A 17,933-nucleotide genomic window follows, 5' to 3' on the forward strand; every position below is an offset into this window, starting at 1 on the left:
CAACGTAGTTCCTCATAGTCCTGTGGTGGCAACAGTTGTCGAATATCTCCATGCTCTGTGATGTAGGGTTAAATTCTGTGGGCATTAGCCATGTGATTGAGGAAAACAGTATCCTTTTGTTGTAGTTGACATTTTCCTTTGTTGGTCAAAACTCCACTGCCAGAGACTGTGTCGAAATCTTGTTTGAGATACGTGTTATGGGAGTCCTCGGCAACGGCCTTGCCGCAGTGGATTCACCGGTTCCCGTGAGATCACCGAAGTTAAGCGCTGTCGGGCGTGGTCGGCACTTGGACGGGTGACCATCCAGGCCGCCATGCGCTGTTGCCATTTTTCGGGGTGCACTCAGCCTCGTGATGCCAACTGAGGAGCTACTCGACCGAGTAGTAGCGGCTTCGGTCAAGAATACCATCATAACGACCAGTAGAGCGGTGTGCTGAACCCGTGCCCTTCCTATCCGCATCCTCCTCTGAGGATGACAAAGCAGTCGGATGGACCCGATGGGCCACTTGTGGCCTGTAGACGGAGTGGTGGTTATTGGAGTCCTCGTACGGTGAGAAACTAAAGATATCGCCAAAGTAAGCAAACAGGATAGGACTTGAAACTTCCTGGCAGATTAAAACTGTGTGCCGGACCGAGACTCGAACTCGGAACCTTTGCCTTTCGCGGGCAAGTGCTCTACCGACTGAGCTACTCAAGCATCACTCGCGCCCCGTCCTCACAGCTTTACTTCTGCCAGAACTTCGTCTTACAAACTTAACAGAAGCTCTCCTGCGAACCTAGCAGAACTAGCACTCCTGAAAGAAAGGATACTGCGGAGACCCGGCTTAGCCACAGCGTGGGGGATGTTTCCAGAATGAGATTTTCACTTCGCAGCGGAGTAAAGCAGTTGGTAGAGCACTTGCCCGCGAAAGGCAAAGGTCCCGAGTTCGAGTCTCGGTCCAGCACACAGTTTTAATCTGCCAGGAAGTTTCATATCAGCGCACGCTCCGATGCAGAGTGAAAATCTCATTCTGGAAACATCCCCCAGGCTGTGGCAAAGCCATGTCTCTACAATATCCTTTCTTTCAGGAGTGCTAGTTCTGCTAGGTTCGCAGGAGAGCTTCTGTTAAGTTTGGAAGGTAGGAGACGAGGTACTGGCAGAAGTAAAGCTGCGAGGACGGGGCGTGAGTCGTGCTTGGGTAGCTCAGATGGTAGAGCACTTGCCTGCGAAAGGCATAGATCGCGAGTTCGAGTCTCGGTCCAGCACACAGTTTCAATCTGCCAGGAAGTTTCATATCAGCGCACACTCCGCTGCGGAGTGAAAATCTCATTCAGGATATGGATTTGAATAGTATACTGTTAATAAAGATCTCCCATGTTTGAACGGCTGTCTTATGCCTGTACAGCATAAACATAAGCTCATGCAAGTCAAATGGCATGATGATAGATGTTTTGAGAATATCGTCCAGGCATATAGTGATTTGCAGGTATGCTTCCTTGCAGTCAGTTACACTAAACACAGAGGCGTCTACCAGATAATGACTGGAGTTCTAAACGTTAGGGACTGGGTAGCTGTGCAGTATTGTACGAGCATTGAGAACTCTGTAGTCATCACCAGGTGCTACAGACCCATCGTTTTTGGGGACTAGTTTGATGGGTGAAGTGAAGAACTGCTAGGGGGTCACAAAATGCCAGCCTGTAGGAGATCATCTACTGCTGCCTTAACGACTTTGAGTGGATCTGGCCGTAGTCTATTTGTTCTACGTCTGTGGCGCACAGAGGTAGAGGGGCAGGTGTGCTGTTGATGTTATGACCAAGACCCATTGCATTTTTAATGCAGCACTGCACAGATCAGGTCTGCAGGGAAGAGCCTGAAGGCACGACAGCAGGAGGAGAATCTAAAACCATGGTACTGACCTTCGTGTTGACGGATGGTGACCATGCTGCAGGTGTATCCACAGATGGTGGAAGAGTTGCAGACTCAGGTCGGTGTGATGAGACAGAGGGTACTCTAGGATCGAGCATAGGCATTCGACGAAGCTTGTCAAGACGACGCCATGCCACACTGAGTTCCTCATCAACTTCGTTTATTCTATGCTGGATGGCATCATTTTCATGTTGCACATGGATGTTCATCGCACATGTGTCGAAACAGAGCTGCTGTAATTTCTGAATGCGATCGATGGCATGAAGGCAGAGCTGAAAGTACTGCTGGTTGATAGGCGTGGCGGAAGCTCATGCTTAAAGTGGGCAGCTCTGTTGTGCTGAGCCAAAGTGGCTGACGAACGCCACTCCGGATGGTAGCAGTGTATTTCAAAATGCCGCCATACAGAACAGGAACCAACGAAAGTTTCGAAGGAAGTCTGTGCAGAGTACTGACTCACTGACATCTGCAACGATGAATGTCCACTCGGAAAGTCCTGAAAACCCAGATCCAGCTGCAGATCTTTGATCTATAGAATCCAATTATTGAGTTATTTCCTGTATGAGGCTGGATGGCTGAGCCGGTGGGCGTCAGGGATGGAGAAACAGGTGGCAAAATAAGAATAAAGAGCGTATTGTCGTGATGAAAGCGAGGTGAGAAAGAGCTGGTGACATTATTCTGAGTACCTAGGAGGCTTAGGCGTCCTGCATGGTTTGGTGCGCCACCTGTGAACTGTGCATCTAGTTTGGGAACATGTATGGTGGACAGCAGTTGCGATCAGAGTCACTGAATCGTGTGGTATCAGCAGAAGAGGTTCTGCGGAGGTGTGGGTGTATTAGAGCATCATGTAAAAATTTCATGTAAACAGGGCAAGAATTTTTCAAGATATTCTCTTACAAAAATGGTTCAAATGGCTCTGATCACTATGGGACTTAACTTCTGAGGTCGTCAGTCCCCTCGAACTTAGAACTACTTAAAACTTAACTAACCTAAGGACATCACACATATCCATGCCCGAGGCAGGATTCGAACCTGCGACCGTAGCAGTCACGCGGTTCTGGACTGAAGTGCCTAGAACCGCACGGCCACCGCAGCAGGCAGTACATTATCAATGTTGAATATGGAAATTATTCTATCTGCAAGTCTGAGGTATGCAACTAGTGGCTCTTGCTTGTGGTTACCATGGCCAATTGAAATAATGGGGAAAGTTTGACAACCCATAATGTCCACAGTGTGTGATTAGGTATGAGGTTCAAATTAGACCGAGTGCATTGCCAAAGCCACAGTCGCGGCGGAGTCCTGTCCTTTAAATCTTCAATGTAGATTACGTGGAGTAACTGTTATTCCTGGGAGTGGGTGAAGTTATGAAGGAGTGCTGTTTTTACAGTCTCGTATTTATTGTCCGTAGGTGGGGTGAGGCTGATATCACTGATTGTATCTACTGCCCACCCAAGTGACTAAGTAGTGTGATGAATTTCGTATTGTCACTGATAGAGGAAGAGCAGTTAGGCTCTACACGTGGTACCATTTGATGGATAAGAGGTGAGTCTGAAACAATGCAGCTGGCTGCATAAGGCCTGGAGCAAATGAAGTGAAAAGACAGTTGTTCGGCATCATTGCTCAGTGATGGAGAACTGTCATTAAGAATGTCACTATCACTTTTTATAACTTGAATGTATGGAGGATGTTATTCCTAACCCCAGGTATCACAGCATGGGAATTGCGTCCAGATGTGTGGAATGTGCAGCACAGTGAGGACACGATGTAGCTGCACAATAATCATAGATGTCCCGAAATGATTGTCAACATGGTCATCGTAGGTCACCAATGTAGTGCAGCGCTGTACACGGGTTACAGAATGTGTGAAAACACAATATAATAATAATAATAATAATAATAATAATAATAATAAAATAGCTTATATCCGTTTGAGCGTTTATTAGAGCATAGTGTAAATGTCTGAGGTAAATCAGAGCTTTTTTCGAGTTTTGAAAACAACCTAAAAAAATGACTTGTCTTTATATAGTAATATACAGGGTGTTACAAAAAGGTACGGCCAAACTTTCAGGAAACATTCCTCACACACAAAGAAAGAAAATACGTTATGTGAACATGTGTCCGGAAACGCTTACTTTCCATGTTAGAGCTTATTTTATTACTTCTCTTCAAATCACATTAATCATGGAATGGAAACACACAGCAACAGAACTTACCAGCGTGACTTCAAACACTTTGTTACAGGAAATGTTCAAAATGTCCTCCGTTATCGAGGATACATGCATCCACCCTCCGTCGCATGGAATCCCTGATGCACTGATGCAGCCCTGGAGAACGGCGTATTGTATCACAGCCGCCCACAATACGAGCACGAAGAGTCTCTACATTTGCGTAGACAAGAGCTTTCAAATGCCCCCATAAATGAAAGTCAAGAGGGTTGAGGTCAGGAAAGTGTGGAGGCCATGGAATTGGTCCGCTTCTACCAATCCATCAGTCACCGAATCTGTTGTTGAGAAGCATGCGAACACTTCGACTGAAATGTGCAGGAGCTCCATCGTGCATGACCCACATGTTGTGTCGTACTTGTAAAGGCACACGTTCTAGCAGCACAAGTAGAGTATCCCGGATGAAATCACGATAAGGTGCTCCATTGAGTGTAGGTGGAAGAACATGGGGCCCAATCAAGACATCACCAACAATGCCTGCCCAAACGTTCACAGAATATCTGTGTTGATGACGTGATTGCACAATGTCGTGCGGATTCTCGTCAGCCCACACATGTTGATTGTCAAAATTTACAATTTGATCACGTTGGAATGAAACCTAGTCCGTAAAGAGAACATTTGCACTGAAATGAGGATTGACACATTGTTGGATGAACCATTCGCAGAAGTGTACCCGTGGAGGCCAATCAGCTGCTGATAGTGCCTGCACACGCTGTTCGTGGTATGGAAACAACTAGTTCTCCCGCAGCACTCTCCATACAGTGACTTGGTCAACGTTACCTTGTACAGCAGCAACTTCTCTGACGCTGACATTAGGGTTATCGTCAACTGCACGAAGAATTGCCTCGCCCATTGCAGGTGTCCTCTTCGTTCTAGGTCTTTCCCAGTCGCGAGTCATAGGCTGGAATGTTCCGTGTCCCCTAAGACGCCGATCAATTGCTTCGAACGTCTTCCTGTTGGGACACCTTCATTCTGGAAATCTGTCTCGATCCAAACGTACCGCGCCACGGCTATTGTCCCGTGCTAATCCATACATCAAATGGGCATCTGCCAACTCCGCATTTGTAAACATTGCACTGACTGCAAAACCACGTTAGTGATGAACACCAACCTGCTGATGCTACGCACTGATGTGCTTGATGCTAGTACTGTAGAGCAATGAGTCGCATGTCAACACAAGCACCGAAGTCAACATTACCCTCCTTCAATTGGGCCAACTGGAGGTGAATCGAGGAAGTACAGTACATACTGACGAAACTAAAATGAGCTCTAACATGGAAATTAAGCGTTTCCGGACACATGTCCACATAACATCTTTTCTTTATTTGTGTGTGAGGAATGTTTCCTGAAAGTTTGGCCGTACCTTTTTGTAGCACCCTGTATATATTACATGTATATATTAATGTTCCATAAATATTTAAAAATTATGTTGCCTATACCCATGCGATTGTTTATTAGATTATCGTGTAAAAAATTGTACTAAATTGGTCAAGAACTTTTCAAGAATTTTGCTAACAAAGTCTCCCTTCCATACATTATATACATACCTATACCATACACAGTAAAAATATGTGGCCTATGTGTGTCCGTACGTTTATTAGCATTTCGTGTAATAATCTGAAGTAAATAGGTCAAGTACTTTTCTAGATATATACTAACTACCATTCCATTTCATGTAGTTTAGACAGGTTGGTCAAGGACAGTCTGAAAATCTTGTAATGGTGTTGCAGGGTGGCTGTTCTGAGAAGTAATTGTTACTAAAAAATTCGATACACTGCGCCGTTTCAGGGTTAATTAGGACTGAAGTTAACCTATCAGGCCTTTTGCGCGCAAATTCAAGTGGCCCACCGGATACAGTTATTGTCAGTTGTTCTCATAGCATAGATGATAGTGCAAGACTGCTCAGCCTTTGGCTCAGGTCCGATGCTTACTATCATCCCATGTCCAATTTTTGTATCGCTCTTTTGTGCCGGTTTAGGAAACCAAATGAAGAAAATATGTGGCGACTCCGTGTCTCGTGGCTTGCTTGACTCTGCACACACAACAGCCTAATGGCTAACGTTGCCTATGTCTGCCTAGTGTTTACTACAGTATCATGTAAAAATTTGAAGTAAATCGGTCAAGATATTAACCCTACGACTTATATTAGAAGAAAGATTAAGGAAAGGCAAACCTACGTTTCTAGCATTTGTAGACTTAGAGAAAGCTTTTGACAATGTTGATTGGAATACTCTCTTTCAAATTCTGAAGGTGGCGGGTCAAAGATACAGGGAGCGAAAGGGTATTTACAATTTGTACAGAAAGCAGATGGCAGTTATAAGAGTCAAGGGGTATGAAAGGGAAGCAGTGGTTGAAAGGGAGTGAGACAGGGCTGTAGCCTCTCCCTGATGTTATTCAATCTATATACTGAGCAAGCAATTAAGGAAACAAAAGAAAAGTTTGGAGTAGGTATTAAAATCCATGGAGAAGAAATAAAAACTTTGAGGTTCACCGATGACATTGTAATTCTGTCAGAAACAGCAAAGGACTTGGAAGAGCCGTTGAATGGAATGGACAGTGTCTTGAAAGGAGGGTATAAGATGAACATCAACAAAAGCAAAATGAGGTCAATGGAATGTAGTCTAATTAAGACGGGTGATGCTGAGGGAATTAGATTAGGAAATGAGACACTTAAAGTAGTATAGGAATTCTGCTATTTGGGGAGCAAAATAACTGATGATGTTCGAAGTAGAGAGGATATAAAATGTAGACTGGCAATGACAAGGAAAGCGTTTCTGAAGAAGAGAAATTTGTTAACATCGAGTATAGATTTAAATGTCAGGAAGTCGTTTCTGAAAGTATTTGTATGGAGTGTAGCCATGTATGGAAGTGATACGTGGACGATAAATAGCTTAGACAAGAAGAGAATAGAAGCTTTCGAAATGTGATGCTACAGAAGAATGCTCAAGATTAGATGGGTAGATCATATAACTAATGAGGAGGTATTGAATAGAATTTGGGAGGTGCTTGTGACCCAACTTGACCAGAAGAAGGGATTGGTTGGTAGGACATGTTCTGAGACGTCGAGGGATCACCAATTTAGTATTGGAGGGCAGTGTGGAGGGTAAAAATCATAGAGGGAGATCAAGAGATAAATACACTAAGCAGATTCAGAAGGATGTAGGCTGTAGTAGGTACTGGGAGATGAGGAAGCTTGCACAGGATAGAGTAACATGGAGAGCTGCATCAAACCAGTCTCAGGACTGAAGACCACAATAACAGCATTGTTTAAGCTTTTATCTAACAAAGTTTACCGACAAACTGCAGGGACGGATTCCTGACTGAAAATGGGGGAAAGAGGTCCTATGAACAAGTGTCCATAATGGCATTGTTGCCCTGGTAGGTGGCGCTGACGGGTGAAAGTTCCTCTGACCTCATGCCGTGTGTTCCATGTATGTAGCAGGCTGTGTGTGTGATGCAGCACACTGTAAGCTGCAGTATAGTCCAGTATTCATGTCACGAAGAAGCCGAGATGGTGTTTGTGTATGGCCAAGCAGATGTAAACGGTCGAGAGACAGCATGGCTATACCAAAATAAGTACCCTCACAGACACCAACCACATCACACAACATTTCAAGCCCTTTTTGGACGTCTGTATAATCATGGATCCTTTCGGCCAGATGAATGTGCAGGGAGGCAGCGGACTATGTGTACACTAGATTTGGAGGACTGTGCTGCCCCTCGACCATTTCCACCTGCTTGGCCATACATGAACACCATCTTAGTTTATTCCTGACTCGAATACTGGACCATTCTGCTGCTTATAGTACGCTGTGTCAACAACAAATCCTGCAACACACAAGGAACACACAGCACACGGTCAGAGGAACTTTCTTTCGTCGGTCCCATCTACTGTGGCAATGATGCATTTCTGGACACATGTTAATAGGACCTTTTTGACACATATAGTGGTTACAGTTACCACAAGCCACACCACAAGTTGGGAAATGGGGCCAAATTTCTAGTAGTTTCCTGTTGAGTTGAGTTTTTCACAAATGTTTCATTCGTATGTTACAGAAACTAGCAGTACGGCAATAAACAGCCTTTTAAACACGCCGCTAATGGCAATCAAGTAATTTATAGCAATACAACAATTTAAAAAAATTTTAACACAGAAGCTAGCAATACGGCAATTGTTGAGAAACTGATCATCCACATGAACTAAGGGGCCACCTACTGCCTCTTCCCAATTACTGTTGCTGCATATGGGCATCGACAGTAGGTGCCTAGTTGATGTACCCATGCTGACTGCTGCTCACCGGCGACAAAGACTGGAATTTGCATGCCAATACAACAAATGAACATCTATTGGGTAGCAACAGATAGCCTTTTTAGATGAATCAAGTTTTATGCTCCATTGGACAGATGGCCATTGGTGTGTAAGACATGAAATGTCTGAAAGAAAACACCCTGTAACAATTGTCAGAATGGTCCAGGTTGGAGGAGGGATGTTATTATCTGAGGAATGTTTTCATGGCATTCCATGGGTAATTCCATCATTCTGGAAGACACAGTGGATCAGCACAAGTGTACATCTATTCTCAGGGACCGTGTTCAGGATTTTGACAGGTCACATTAATGTGACTGTACAGTGTATATGCCAGATGTATTAAAAATGTTGCCTATGACCATCTGAATATTTGTTAGAGTATTTGGTAAAAATTTGAAGTGAATGGTAGAGAACTCTTCAAGATTTTTGCTAATTAGTTTTCACTGTTATACAGTACATAGTTATTTCAGACAGAACTTTTATTAGAGTATCATGTAAAAATTTGAAGTGAATCAGTCTCAAACTTTTCAAGATTTTTGGTAACAACATTAAACAATGACTAGACTTTGTTCAGTAGTATAGATTATTGAATTCCCACTACTTTATTTTTCAAAAATATTAGAAACTGTTATAAAAAAACACTTACGGATTATCTAAACAAATACCAGCTTCTGTGCAAAGAATAGTTTGGTTTCAGTTCTAGAAAGGGAACAGAGGCTGTGTAGCAAAATTTACAAAGGTAATTTTAGAAGCCTTGGATGAAGGAGAGCATGTACTAAGGATTTTGCTATTGTAAATAAATAGTTCATATCTTACCTATGAAACAAAGTTGCAGAAGGCAGAGATCTCCCAAAATCCAAGTGGTTCAAAACATATGGTCAAACACCTTTCAAATCCAGAATATGTGAATCTTAGAGTGACTAAAGGTGCTGTGCTAGGTCTAATATTGTTTCTTATATGCATTCGGACCTAACATGCTGGAGTTGGTGATGTGTGCACGAGGTGTGCTTGCTTGTGTGTATCAATGGTGTGTGTGTGTGTCTCTCTCTTTTACTGATGAATGCTGGGCTGAAAGCTTTATGTAAGCGTCTTTTAATTGTGCCTGTGTGCAAGTTAATGTGTCTCCCTTATGGTAAATAGCAATCTGTCTTTCCCTACATTGTTGATACTTCACACTATGGGTCACACATGATGAAATAGTGCTATTTACTGATGACATCAACATAATATTTACAGACAGGACACCAAAAATGTTAAGAGTAAAAACTGACAATGTACTTATGGTGATCCACAAACAATAAGGTAACTCTTAACATAAGAAAGTATAGTAAAATGAATTTCTGTATAAGTATAAAAGACCTCATACAAAATAACTTGAAGTCCACAATGACGCTATAGAATTTGTAACTTTCACAAAAATTTTGGGTACCTATGTATACTGATCAGCAATGAAAATCAGATGAACATATCAGAGTAGCTGGCAAAATAATTAGAACATCATGCTATGCCCTACAAATACTTACCACCATGTGTAATAGCTCACACTGAAGAAAAAACATACTTTGCACATATGCATTCTATTATTAGTTAATGGCATAACATTCTGGACTGCAAAAACTGATAGTATGAAAAACGTGTTCAGACTGCAATAATGGACGATCAGAATAATGACCAAAACTCACAAAATCTATTTAAAAAGTGCTGACAGTTCCATCTTTCAGGCAACAGTATTTTATCCAGAAAAAACATTAAGCAATATGTGGCAAATGGCTCCCATACACATACAATCGTTGATTGAACCGGGACTGAAAGGATAAAGTTAAGAATGAATCACCATGTTTTAGCAAAGAGTCAAGCTACATAATAAATGAAAGATGTAAACGAATTGAGTAAACATATATGTGGCGTCACTGCAACTGCACGGACTAACTTAGCACAATTCTCGTCAGACCCAAATTTTCAACTTATACCACTCACTACTGATGGAGAGTCCATGCTCAGTAGCCTCATTACTCAGATAATGTTGTTGATTCCCGCACAGTTTGGTCGAATAGAATAGACATTACATATACAATTAAGATGATGATCCCTTAAGTGCAGATGGACACCAAGCTCGTATAGGTTGAGAATTTGAGTCTGATGAGATGTGTGCTAGGGTAGTTCATGCAGTTGCAGTGAGCACTCTGTCTGGATAGTGTAATAGTCAGTGTGTATGCCTAATAAGCAGGAGGCACAAATTTTCAACTTGCTCCATTGATATAAATATATCCCCACTGGCAGCTAATATCTTTAATTCATTCGTGTCTTGAATTGTGTAAATTTAAAACATGTCATAAAGCATATTTACTAAGTTAAATAATAGTGTTTATTCTTTTATAGAGTAAAAACTGATATTACAAGTGCATAATAAGGCTGACTAATAACCAATTAATCAAAGAGGATAGAGTGTATTTTTAAGCAACACAGTACATGTTTCGCTTGTAAATGTGGGATATAATCTAAACCCCCAAAGTATACTACTAGAGAAGTCTTGTGTTGCAGATCTGTTGGGGAAACCGGGTTCTTTCTGTTTCTTTAATCTTCACTGCTGTAATTCAGTGATAAACAGCATTTGTTCTTATTTGTTATTATTTATTTATATGCTGCTTTTACATTAATAATATCTTAGATACCAAATCAGTGGACTATATTATTCAAGAGGTACAGTAAATCCAGTCATTAGGAACATGAACTGATACAGCGGACATAACTAGTAGTGTTGGTATCTGAAACCTGCATTTTGTTGCAGTAATAGGCAGCTTTTTTTTTACTGATATGCTGAAGATGACCTAAGACACTCCTGTTTCATTCCACAAAATCTACAAGGAATTCTTTACACAAGTTTCCAGGGACATTAAATCTTTGTTAGCATAAGGATTTGACTACAGTAATTATTGAGAGCAAAAAATAAACTAACTGTCCAAATACTTGAGAGTTTACAATGGACAACTTCTTGAAGTTGTACTGTATAAATTACAATGCTTTACTTTTAATATCTTGCATATGTAAAATTAATATTACCGTACCTTGTATCTTCACCCGACATTGTGGCAACAGTGTTTCATCTATTAAATAAGCCCCCAAGCCAAAATATCTAGGTATATAAAAGCATTTTACTCTTAGTGCGGTTTGAGGTGCTGCCTGTCACTGAAACTCACTTATCCAATGAGACTCGCTTCACCTGTTTTGGCAAAACCTATTTTGTTCCGTGTCAAGAGGAGGCAAACACAGTGACCAGTGTGCTCAGTGTATAGCACTGGGACCCTAATTTTTTTTGAAGAGGCTGTTCCAGCAGCCACTGAGGGAACAGAGTGCAACCGTGAGGTCATACTTGTGTCATTTCAGCAGCTGGCAGAGAAGGATGTGAAGACCAGCCTCGTGCATGGAATTTCAATGAAGCTCACAATTTGCAGCATTGTTGCCAGAACTGATCATGCCATTTGATTCTGAGTCAAGTGGAAAGACTGAACCAGAGGCTTTGAAGGTTCTGTGACACGCTAGGCTGAGACTTCCTGGACTTGCACCATAGGGTTGAAAACTGTAGCATCCCTGTAATGCGTCAGGTCTGCACTACACATCAAAAGCTACTATTCAGGTAGCAGACAATATGTGGGGTGCACACAAGGGCTTTTTAGATCAGGCGACTCTGCACCCAGTCCATATGACAATAGCTGTAGGAAACCCAGAAGTGTCAGTGTAAGATGAAAAGAAATGCCTCCCACATGTGAGAGTATTAAAATCCTAATGGTAAACTGCAGAAGCATTTACAACAAATTGCAGAGTTTGGAATGCTCATGAAAAGCTGTGCAGCTCACTTAATACTAGGTACAGAAAGCTAGTTGTAACCAGAAACTGACAGCAGGGAGATTTTTGGAGGAAGTTTAAGTGTATATCGAAAGAATAGGTAAATGGGAAATGCAGGTGGTGTATTTTTTGTAGAAGACAAGAAACTCAAATCTGCTAAGGTAGAAATTGAAGCTACTTGTAAGATTGTTTGGCCAAGACTCAGTATCAGGGGTGTGCATAAAATGATAATTAGATCCTTTTTTATTGCCCATGAGATTCATCTTTTGATGTAACCTAAAACTTTAGAGAAAACCTCAATTCATTTGTACGTAAGTCCCCCATCACACTGTAATCATTGGTGGAGACAATTAATTGGGAAAATTACAATTTTGTTTGGTGGTGGGCATAAGAAAACATCCTGTGAAACAATACTAAATGCCTTATCTGAAAACTACCAAGAACAGGTAGTTAGGAATCCCACTCATTACAGAAATATATTGGATCTAATGCCAATGAATGGACCTAGCCTTCTTGAGGATGTCCACATTAAAACTGGTATCAGTGACCATGACATGGTTGTGGCAACAATGATTACCAAAGCACAAAGGACAAGTAAAAGCATATCTTGACAGCTAAATGTGTTTCATTCAGCATCTCTGTATGTATAGCCCTGGGCTTCATTTTACACCTATTACGCAGTAATCTTATTCTTTTAAACTTGGGCCACATATATATGGACTGCAAACATCAATCGCGTGAACCCCAACTTGCATTTTTCTCACATGACATACTGGAAGCTTCGGATCTAGGTAATGAGATAGATGCAGTATTTCTTGAAGCATTTGACTCAGTACCATACCAACTCTAATGATGTATAATCATATGGGGGTAGAAATTTCTAACTAGATTGAGCACTTTTTGGTAGGGAGGACAAAGCATGTTATCTTGGATGGAGAGTCACCATCAGATGCAGAAGTAAATTCGGGTGTACCCCAGGGAAGTGTGTTGGGACCCTAGCTGTTCATGTTGTATCTTAATGACTCTGCAGAAAATATTAATAGTAACATCAGGCTTTTTGCAAACATTGCAGTTATCTATAATGAAGTACCATCTGAAAGAAACTCCATAAATATTCAATCAGATCTTTGAAATCTAATAAAGTGGTGCAAAAAAGGCAATCTGCTTTAAATGTGCAGGAATGTAAAATTGTGTTTGTCACAAAATGAAAAAAATGTCATATCCCATGACTGTAATATCAATGTGTCACTGTTGGAATCAGCCAACTAGACACTTTAGAGACATTAAATGGAATTATCACACAGGCTCAGTTGAGGGTAAAGCAGGTTGGTAGAATACTGGGGAAATGCAATCAGCCTACAAAGGGGACTGTTAACAAATCACTCATGTGACAGGTTCTAGAATATTGCTCAAGAGTGTGGGACCTGTACCAAACAGGACTAAAAAGGGATATTGAACATGTACAGATAAGAGCAGCATGAACGGTCACAGGTTTATTTGATCCATGGAAGAGGGTCACAGACATACCGAAGGAACTGAACAGGACTCTTGAAGAAAGACAAACTGTCTTGAGGAGGTCTACCGACAAAGTTTTAAGAACTGGCTTTAAATGATGACTCTATGACTGTACTACAATCCCTTACGTATCACTACATAAGGATCATGGGGTTAAGATTAGAATAATTACAGCATGCACAGAGGCATTCGAACAATCGTTCCTCCCTCACTCCATATATGAATGGAATGGGAAGAAATCCTAATAAATGGCACAGTAGGACATACCCTCTGTCATGCACCTCACAGCAGTTTGCAGAATATAGTTGTAGCTGAAGAAAGAGTTGAGGTAGTTAAGGACACAAAAAACCAATTTAATGCACATCATACTTAAAGACGACAGTGAAAGCTTCTGTTATTCTACACGTAAAAAAAAATTCCTACTAAAAAAAACAGTAATATACTGGAGTTATAACTCATATATGCTGTTGTAATTTACAAAGAATAGCTGCTAGTTGATACCCGACTGCTGTTTCGTGTCACTTCAAATAGTGTATCGTGCCTACTGTATTTCTGCTATCTAAAGTATACTGGGAACAAAGAAAACGTTGAACTTTATTTTCTGAGAACCCACAATTTCCCTTTCATTGCCATCATTATGCATCACACATATTGAGTTTAGCACTTCTGTTTCTTATTAATGCAAAGCAAATCAGCTGAAATTGACTGAGCAAATTTTTGTCTGTTTTGTAGTGCAAAGTGGTTCTCTGCAAATGGGCTCTCATTAAACTTTGACAAAACACAGTATATACAGTTCCACACAGTAAATGGAATGACACCACTAATAAATATAGACTTCCATAGGAAATTGGTAGCTCAGGTAGAATATTCAAAATTTCTAAGTGTTTGCATTGATGAGGGGTTGAAATAGAAAAAAAAAAAAACACTGAGGATCTGCTGAAACATTTGAGTTCAGCTACTTATGCTATTAGGGTCACTGCAAATTTTGGAGATATAAATCTGAGTAAATTAGCTTACCAAGCCTATTTTCATTCTCTACTTTCGTGTGGCATCATATTCTGGGGTAACTCATCATTGAGTAAAAGAGTATTCATTGCACTAAAGTGTGTAATCAGAATAATTGCTGGAGCTCATCCAAGATCATCCTGCAGATACTTATTTCAAGAGCTAGAGATCTTCACTGTAGCCTCACAATATATATATATCCACTTACGAAATTTTATTAACAATCAGAACAAATTCAAAAGTAATAGCAGTGTACATGGCTACAACACTAAGATAAAGGATGATCTTCACTACTCAAGGTTAAATCTAACTTTGGCTCAGAAGGGGTTAAATTATGCTGCCACAAAAGTCTTTGGTCACTTACCTAATAGCATCAAAAGTCTGACAGATAGCCATATAGCATTTAAAAGGAAATTAAAAGAATTTCTTAATGGCAACTCCTTCTACTCATTAGATTAATTTTTGGATGTAGTAAGTGGGTAATTCCCCCCCCCCCCCCCCAAAAAAATAATAATAAAGTGTCATGTAATATTTTGTGTAATATCTTGTGTAGACACCTTTGATTAACCTGACACGTTCCACATCATTGCGAAGTGTCTTATTCATGATCTATGGAACAAGTACTAATCTAATTTACCCTGCTGCCTGCGCATATACCACTTGCACGTAGGAAGCCATGCCTCAGGTTGCGACTTGGCCTGTTGGCCCATTCTGCACAAGTCATTATTGTCATCCTCTCTCTCACAAAGCCACCGAGTAGTGACATCAGAAGAACCTGTGCATTCTCAAGAGACCTATGGGGAACGCTTTACAAGAAATATACGGAGTAGTTTTCTAATGTCTCAAAACATGGGCACGTATGTTGAAAAATCTACTTCAACACACACTTAAACTGTGAATTTATCCTTTGCTGACAAATCAGTTATGGGTTAATTTTCTACTGTATGAGGCAAGTGACGAGTCAATTTCATCAGTTTGCAATTTTACAATTTAGATTGGGTAAAGGCTCGATAGGCTCATATTCACGGTGGAAATGTGTCACACAAACTGGTGCACAAAAAAATCTTAAATACCACAAATACAAAGTTCACACAGAGAATCGATGTCAGAAGAAAGGGGGGGGGGGGGCGCAAGAGGGGTGGGGGGAATTTCATTCATTCACTCTTGGATTGGTGCAACATGGACAGTCTCTAGTCTCAAATTGCCTATACGAGGCTTGTTGTAATGAGCCTCACATAACTGTAGTGTTAAAGTGTTTTGTGTCTTTCAAAGGCTTTCATGTAACTAGTCTTATCAAACACACTTTCAGTTTTTGATTTCATATTTATGGGATCTCTGAAAACAGAAATGAGGGAAAAAATACTGTATAGACAGACAGTTTCCTTTTCCCTTTCATTAATGTTGTTGTCGTTGTTGGGATGTTTAAGGGGGGACTAAACAGCTAAGGTCATCAGTCCCCCATTCCAAAAAAACGGCGAAACAAAATTTACGGAACAGGTAAAACCCCAAGGGGGGAGGAGACGCCCCTCCCCCCAGTCACTGAAAGAACACCAATGTGGCAGCGAACACTAGAGACAAGAAGAGTACAGACGAACACTGGACAGAAAGAAACGGAAGAAAATAAGAGGGTCGGAGACTGGTTGACTGACCATGGGAACAAAAATTGGGAAAGAGTCAACCATCCGAATACACACATTAAAATCTGCAACCAATGAGACACTCGAGGACAAGATACACAGAAAGGGAAAGGGACAGGTCCCCCCTAAATGGAACCATAAAAAAGACTACCACGGATAAAATTTAAAATGTCGTCAGCCATGGAGGCATTGTCGCATAAAACCCAAGGCAACGTGCCCGGGAGATTAAAAGTCTGCCGGAGGATGCGCAGGCGGGGACACTCCAACAAAATGTGGGCGACCGTCAACCGGGACCCACACTGACACAGGGGGGGATCCTCCTGACGCAAAAGATGTCCGTGAGTCAGGTAGGTATGGCCGATGCGGAGCCGACACAGGATGACAGAGTCCCTGCGAGAAGCCCGCAGGGAGGACTGCCACACATCGGTCGTCTCCTTAACAGCCCGCAGTTTATTCGGAGAAGTCAGGCTACACCACTCGTCACGCCACATCTGAAGTACCTTACGGCGCAACGCCAGCTGCAAATCACGAGCCGGGAGGCCGATCGCCAAAGTGGGGGCGTCGACCGCCCCTTTGGCCAGCCTGTCGACACGTTCATTCCCCGGGATGCCAACGTGACCTGGCGTCCAAACAAAGACCACCGAACGACCAGAGCGGGTAATGGCAAAAACAGACTCCTGAATAAAGGATACCAGAGGAGAAGAGGTATAGCAGCAGTCGATAGCCTGGAGGCTGCTCAGGGAGTCACTGCAGATGACGATGGACGTACCTGAGCAGGAACGCATATGCTCAAGAGCGCGCAATATGGCCACCAGCTCTGCAGTAAAAATACTGCAGCCAGCCGGCAAGGAGCGCTGTTCAACATGGGCAGCGTGAGCAAAAGCGTAGGCAGGACGACCATCCACCAGGGAACCATCAGTGTAGACAGGCTCACAGCCTGAAAATGAGGCGACGAGCGCAAGAAAACGGTGACGGAGGGCCACATGCGGAACCGAGTCCTTGGGTTCCCGTGCCAAGTCCAGGCAGACGGACGGATGGGTCATACACCAGGGAGGCGTGGGTGCACAGGCCCGGAAGGGCGGCAGAAGAGGGAACGACCCCAGTTCCGACAGCAGGGACTGGACACGGACAGCAATGGAAAGCCCAGACCTAGGTCGCCGGTTGGGCAGAGGGAGGACCCTGGCAGGGAAAAGCAGGCGATGATTGGGATGGCCCGGTGAGCAATGCACGTGGACAGCATAGTCAGCGAGCAGTCGGTGGCGGTGAATCCGCAGCGGGGGAACCCCGGCCTCCACCAGCAGACTATCCACGGGGCTCGTACGGAAAGCACCAGTTGCAAGCCGAACCCCACAGTGGTGTATGGGGTCCAACAACGTCAACACTGAGGGCGATGCAGACCCATAGGCCAGGCTCCCATAATCAAGCCTGGACTGCACAAGGGCTCTGTACAATCGCAACAGCGTGCTGCGATCTGCACCCCAAGACGCATGGCTCAGGCA

At 42.5% G+C, this 17,933-nt stretch overlaps 1 pseudogene; it reads left to right on the top strand.

Moving 5' to 3' along the window:
- Positions 1–209: 209 nt before the first annotated feature.
- Positions 210–327, top strand: LOC126337301 (5S ribosomal RNA; annotated as a pseudogene).
- The last annotated feature ends 17,606 nt before the right edge of the window (positions 328–17,933 follow it).

This window comes from Schistocerca gregaria, chromosome 2 (genome assembly GCF_023897955.1).
Source record: "Schistocerca gregaria isolate iqSchGreg1 chromosome 2, iqSchGreg1.2, whole genome shotgun sequence".
Lineage (NCBI taxonomy): Eukaryota > Metazoa > Arthropoda > Insecta > Orthoptera > Acrididae > Schistocerca > Schistocerca gregaria.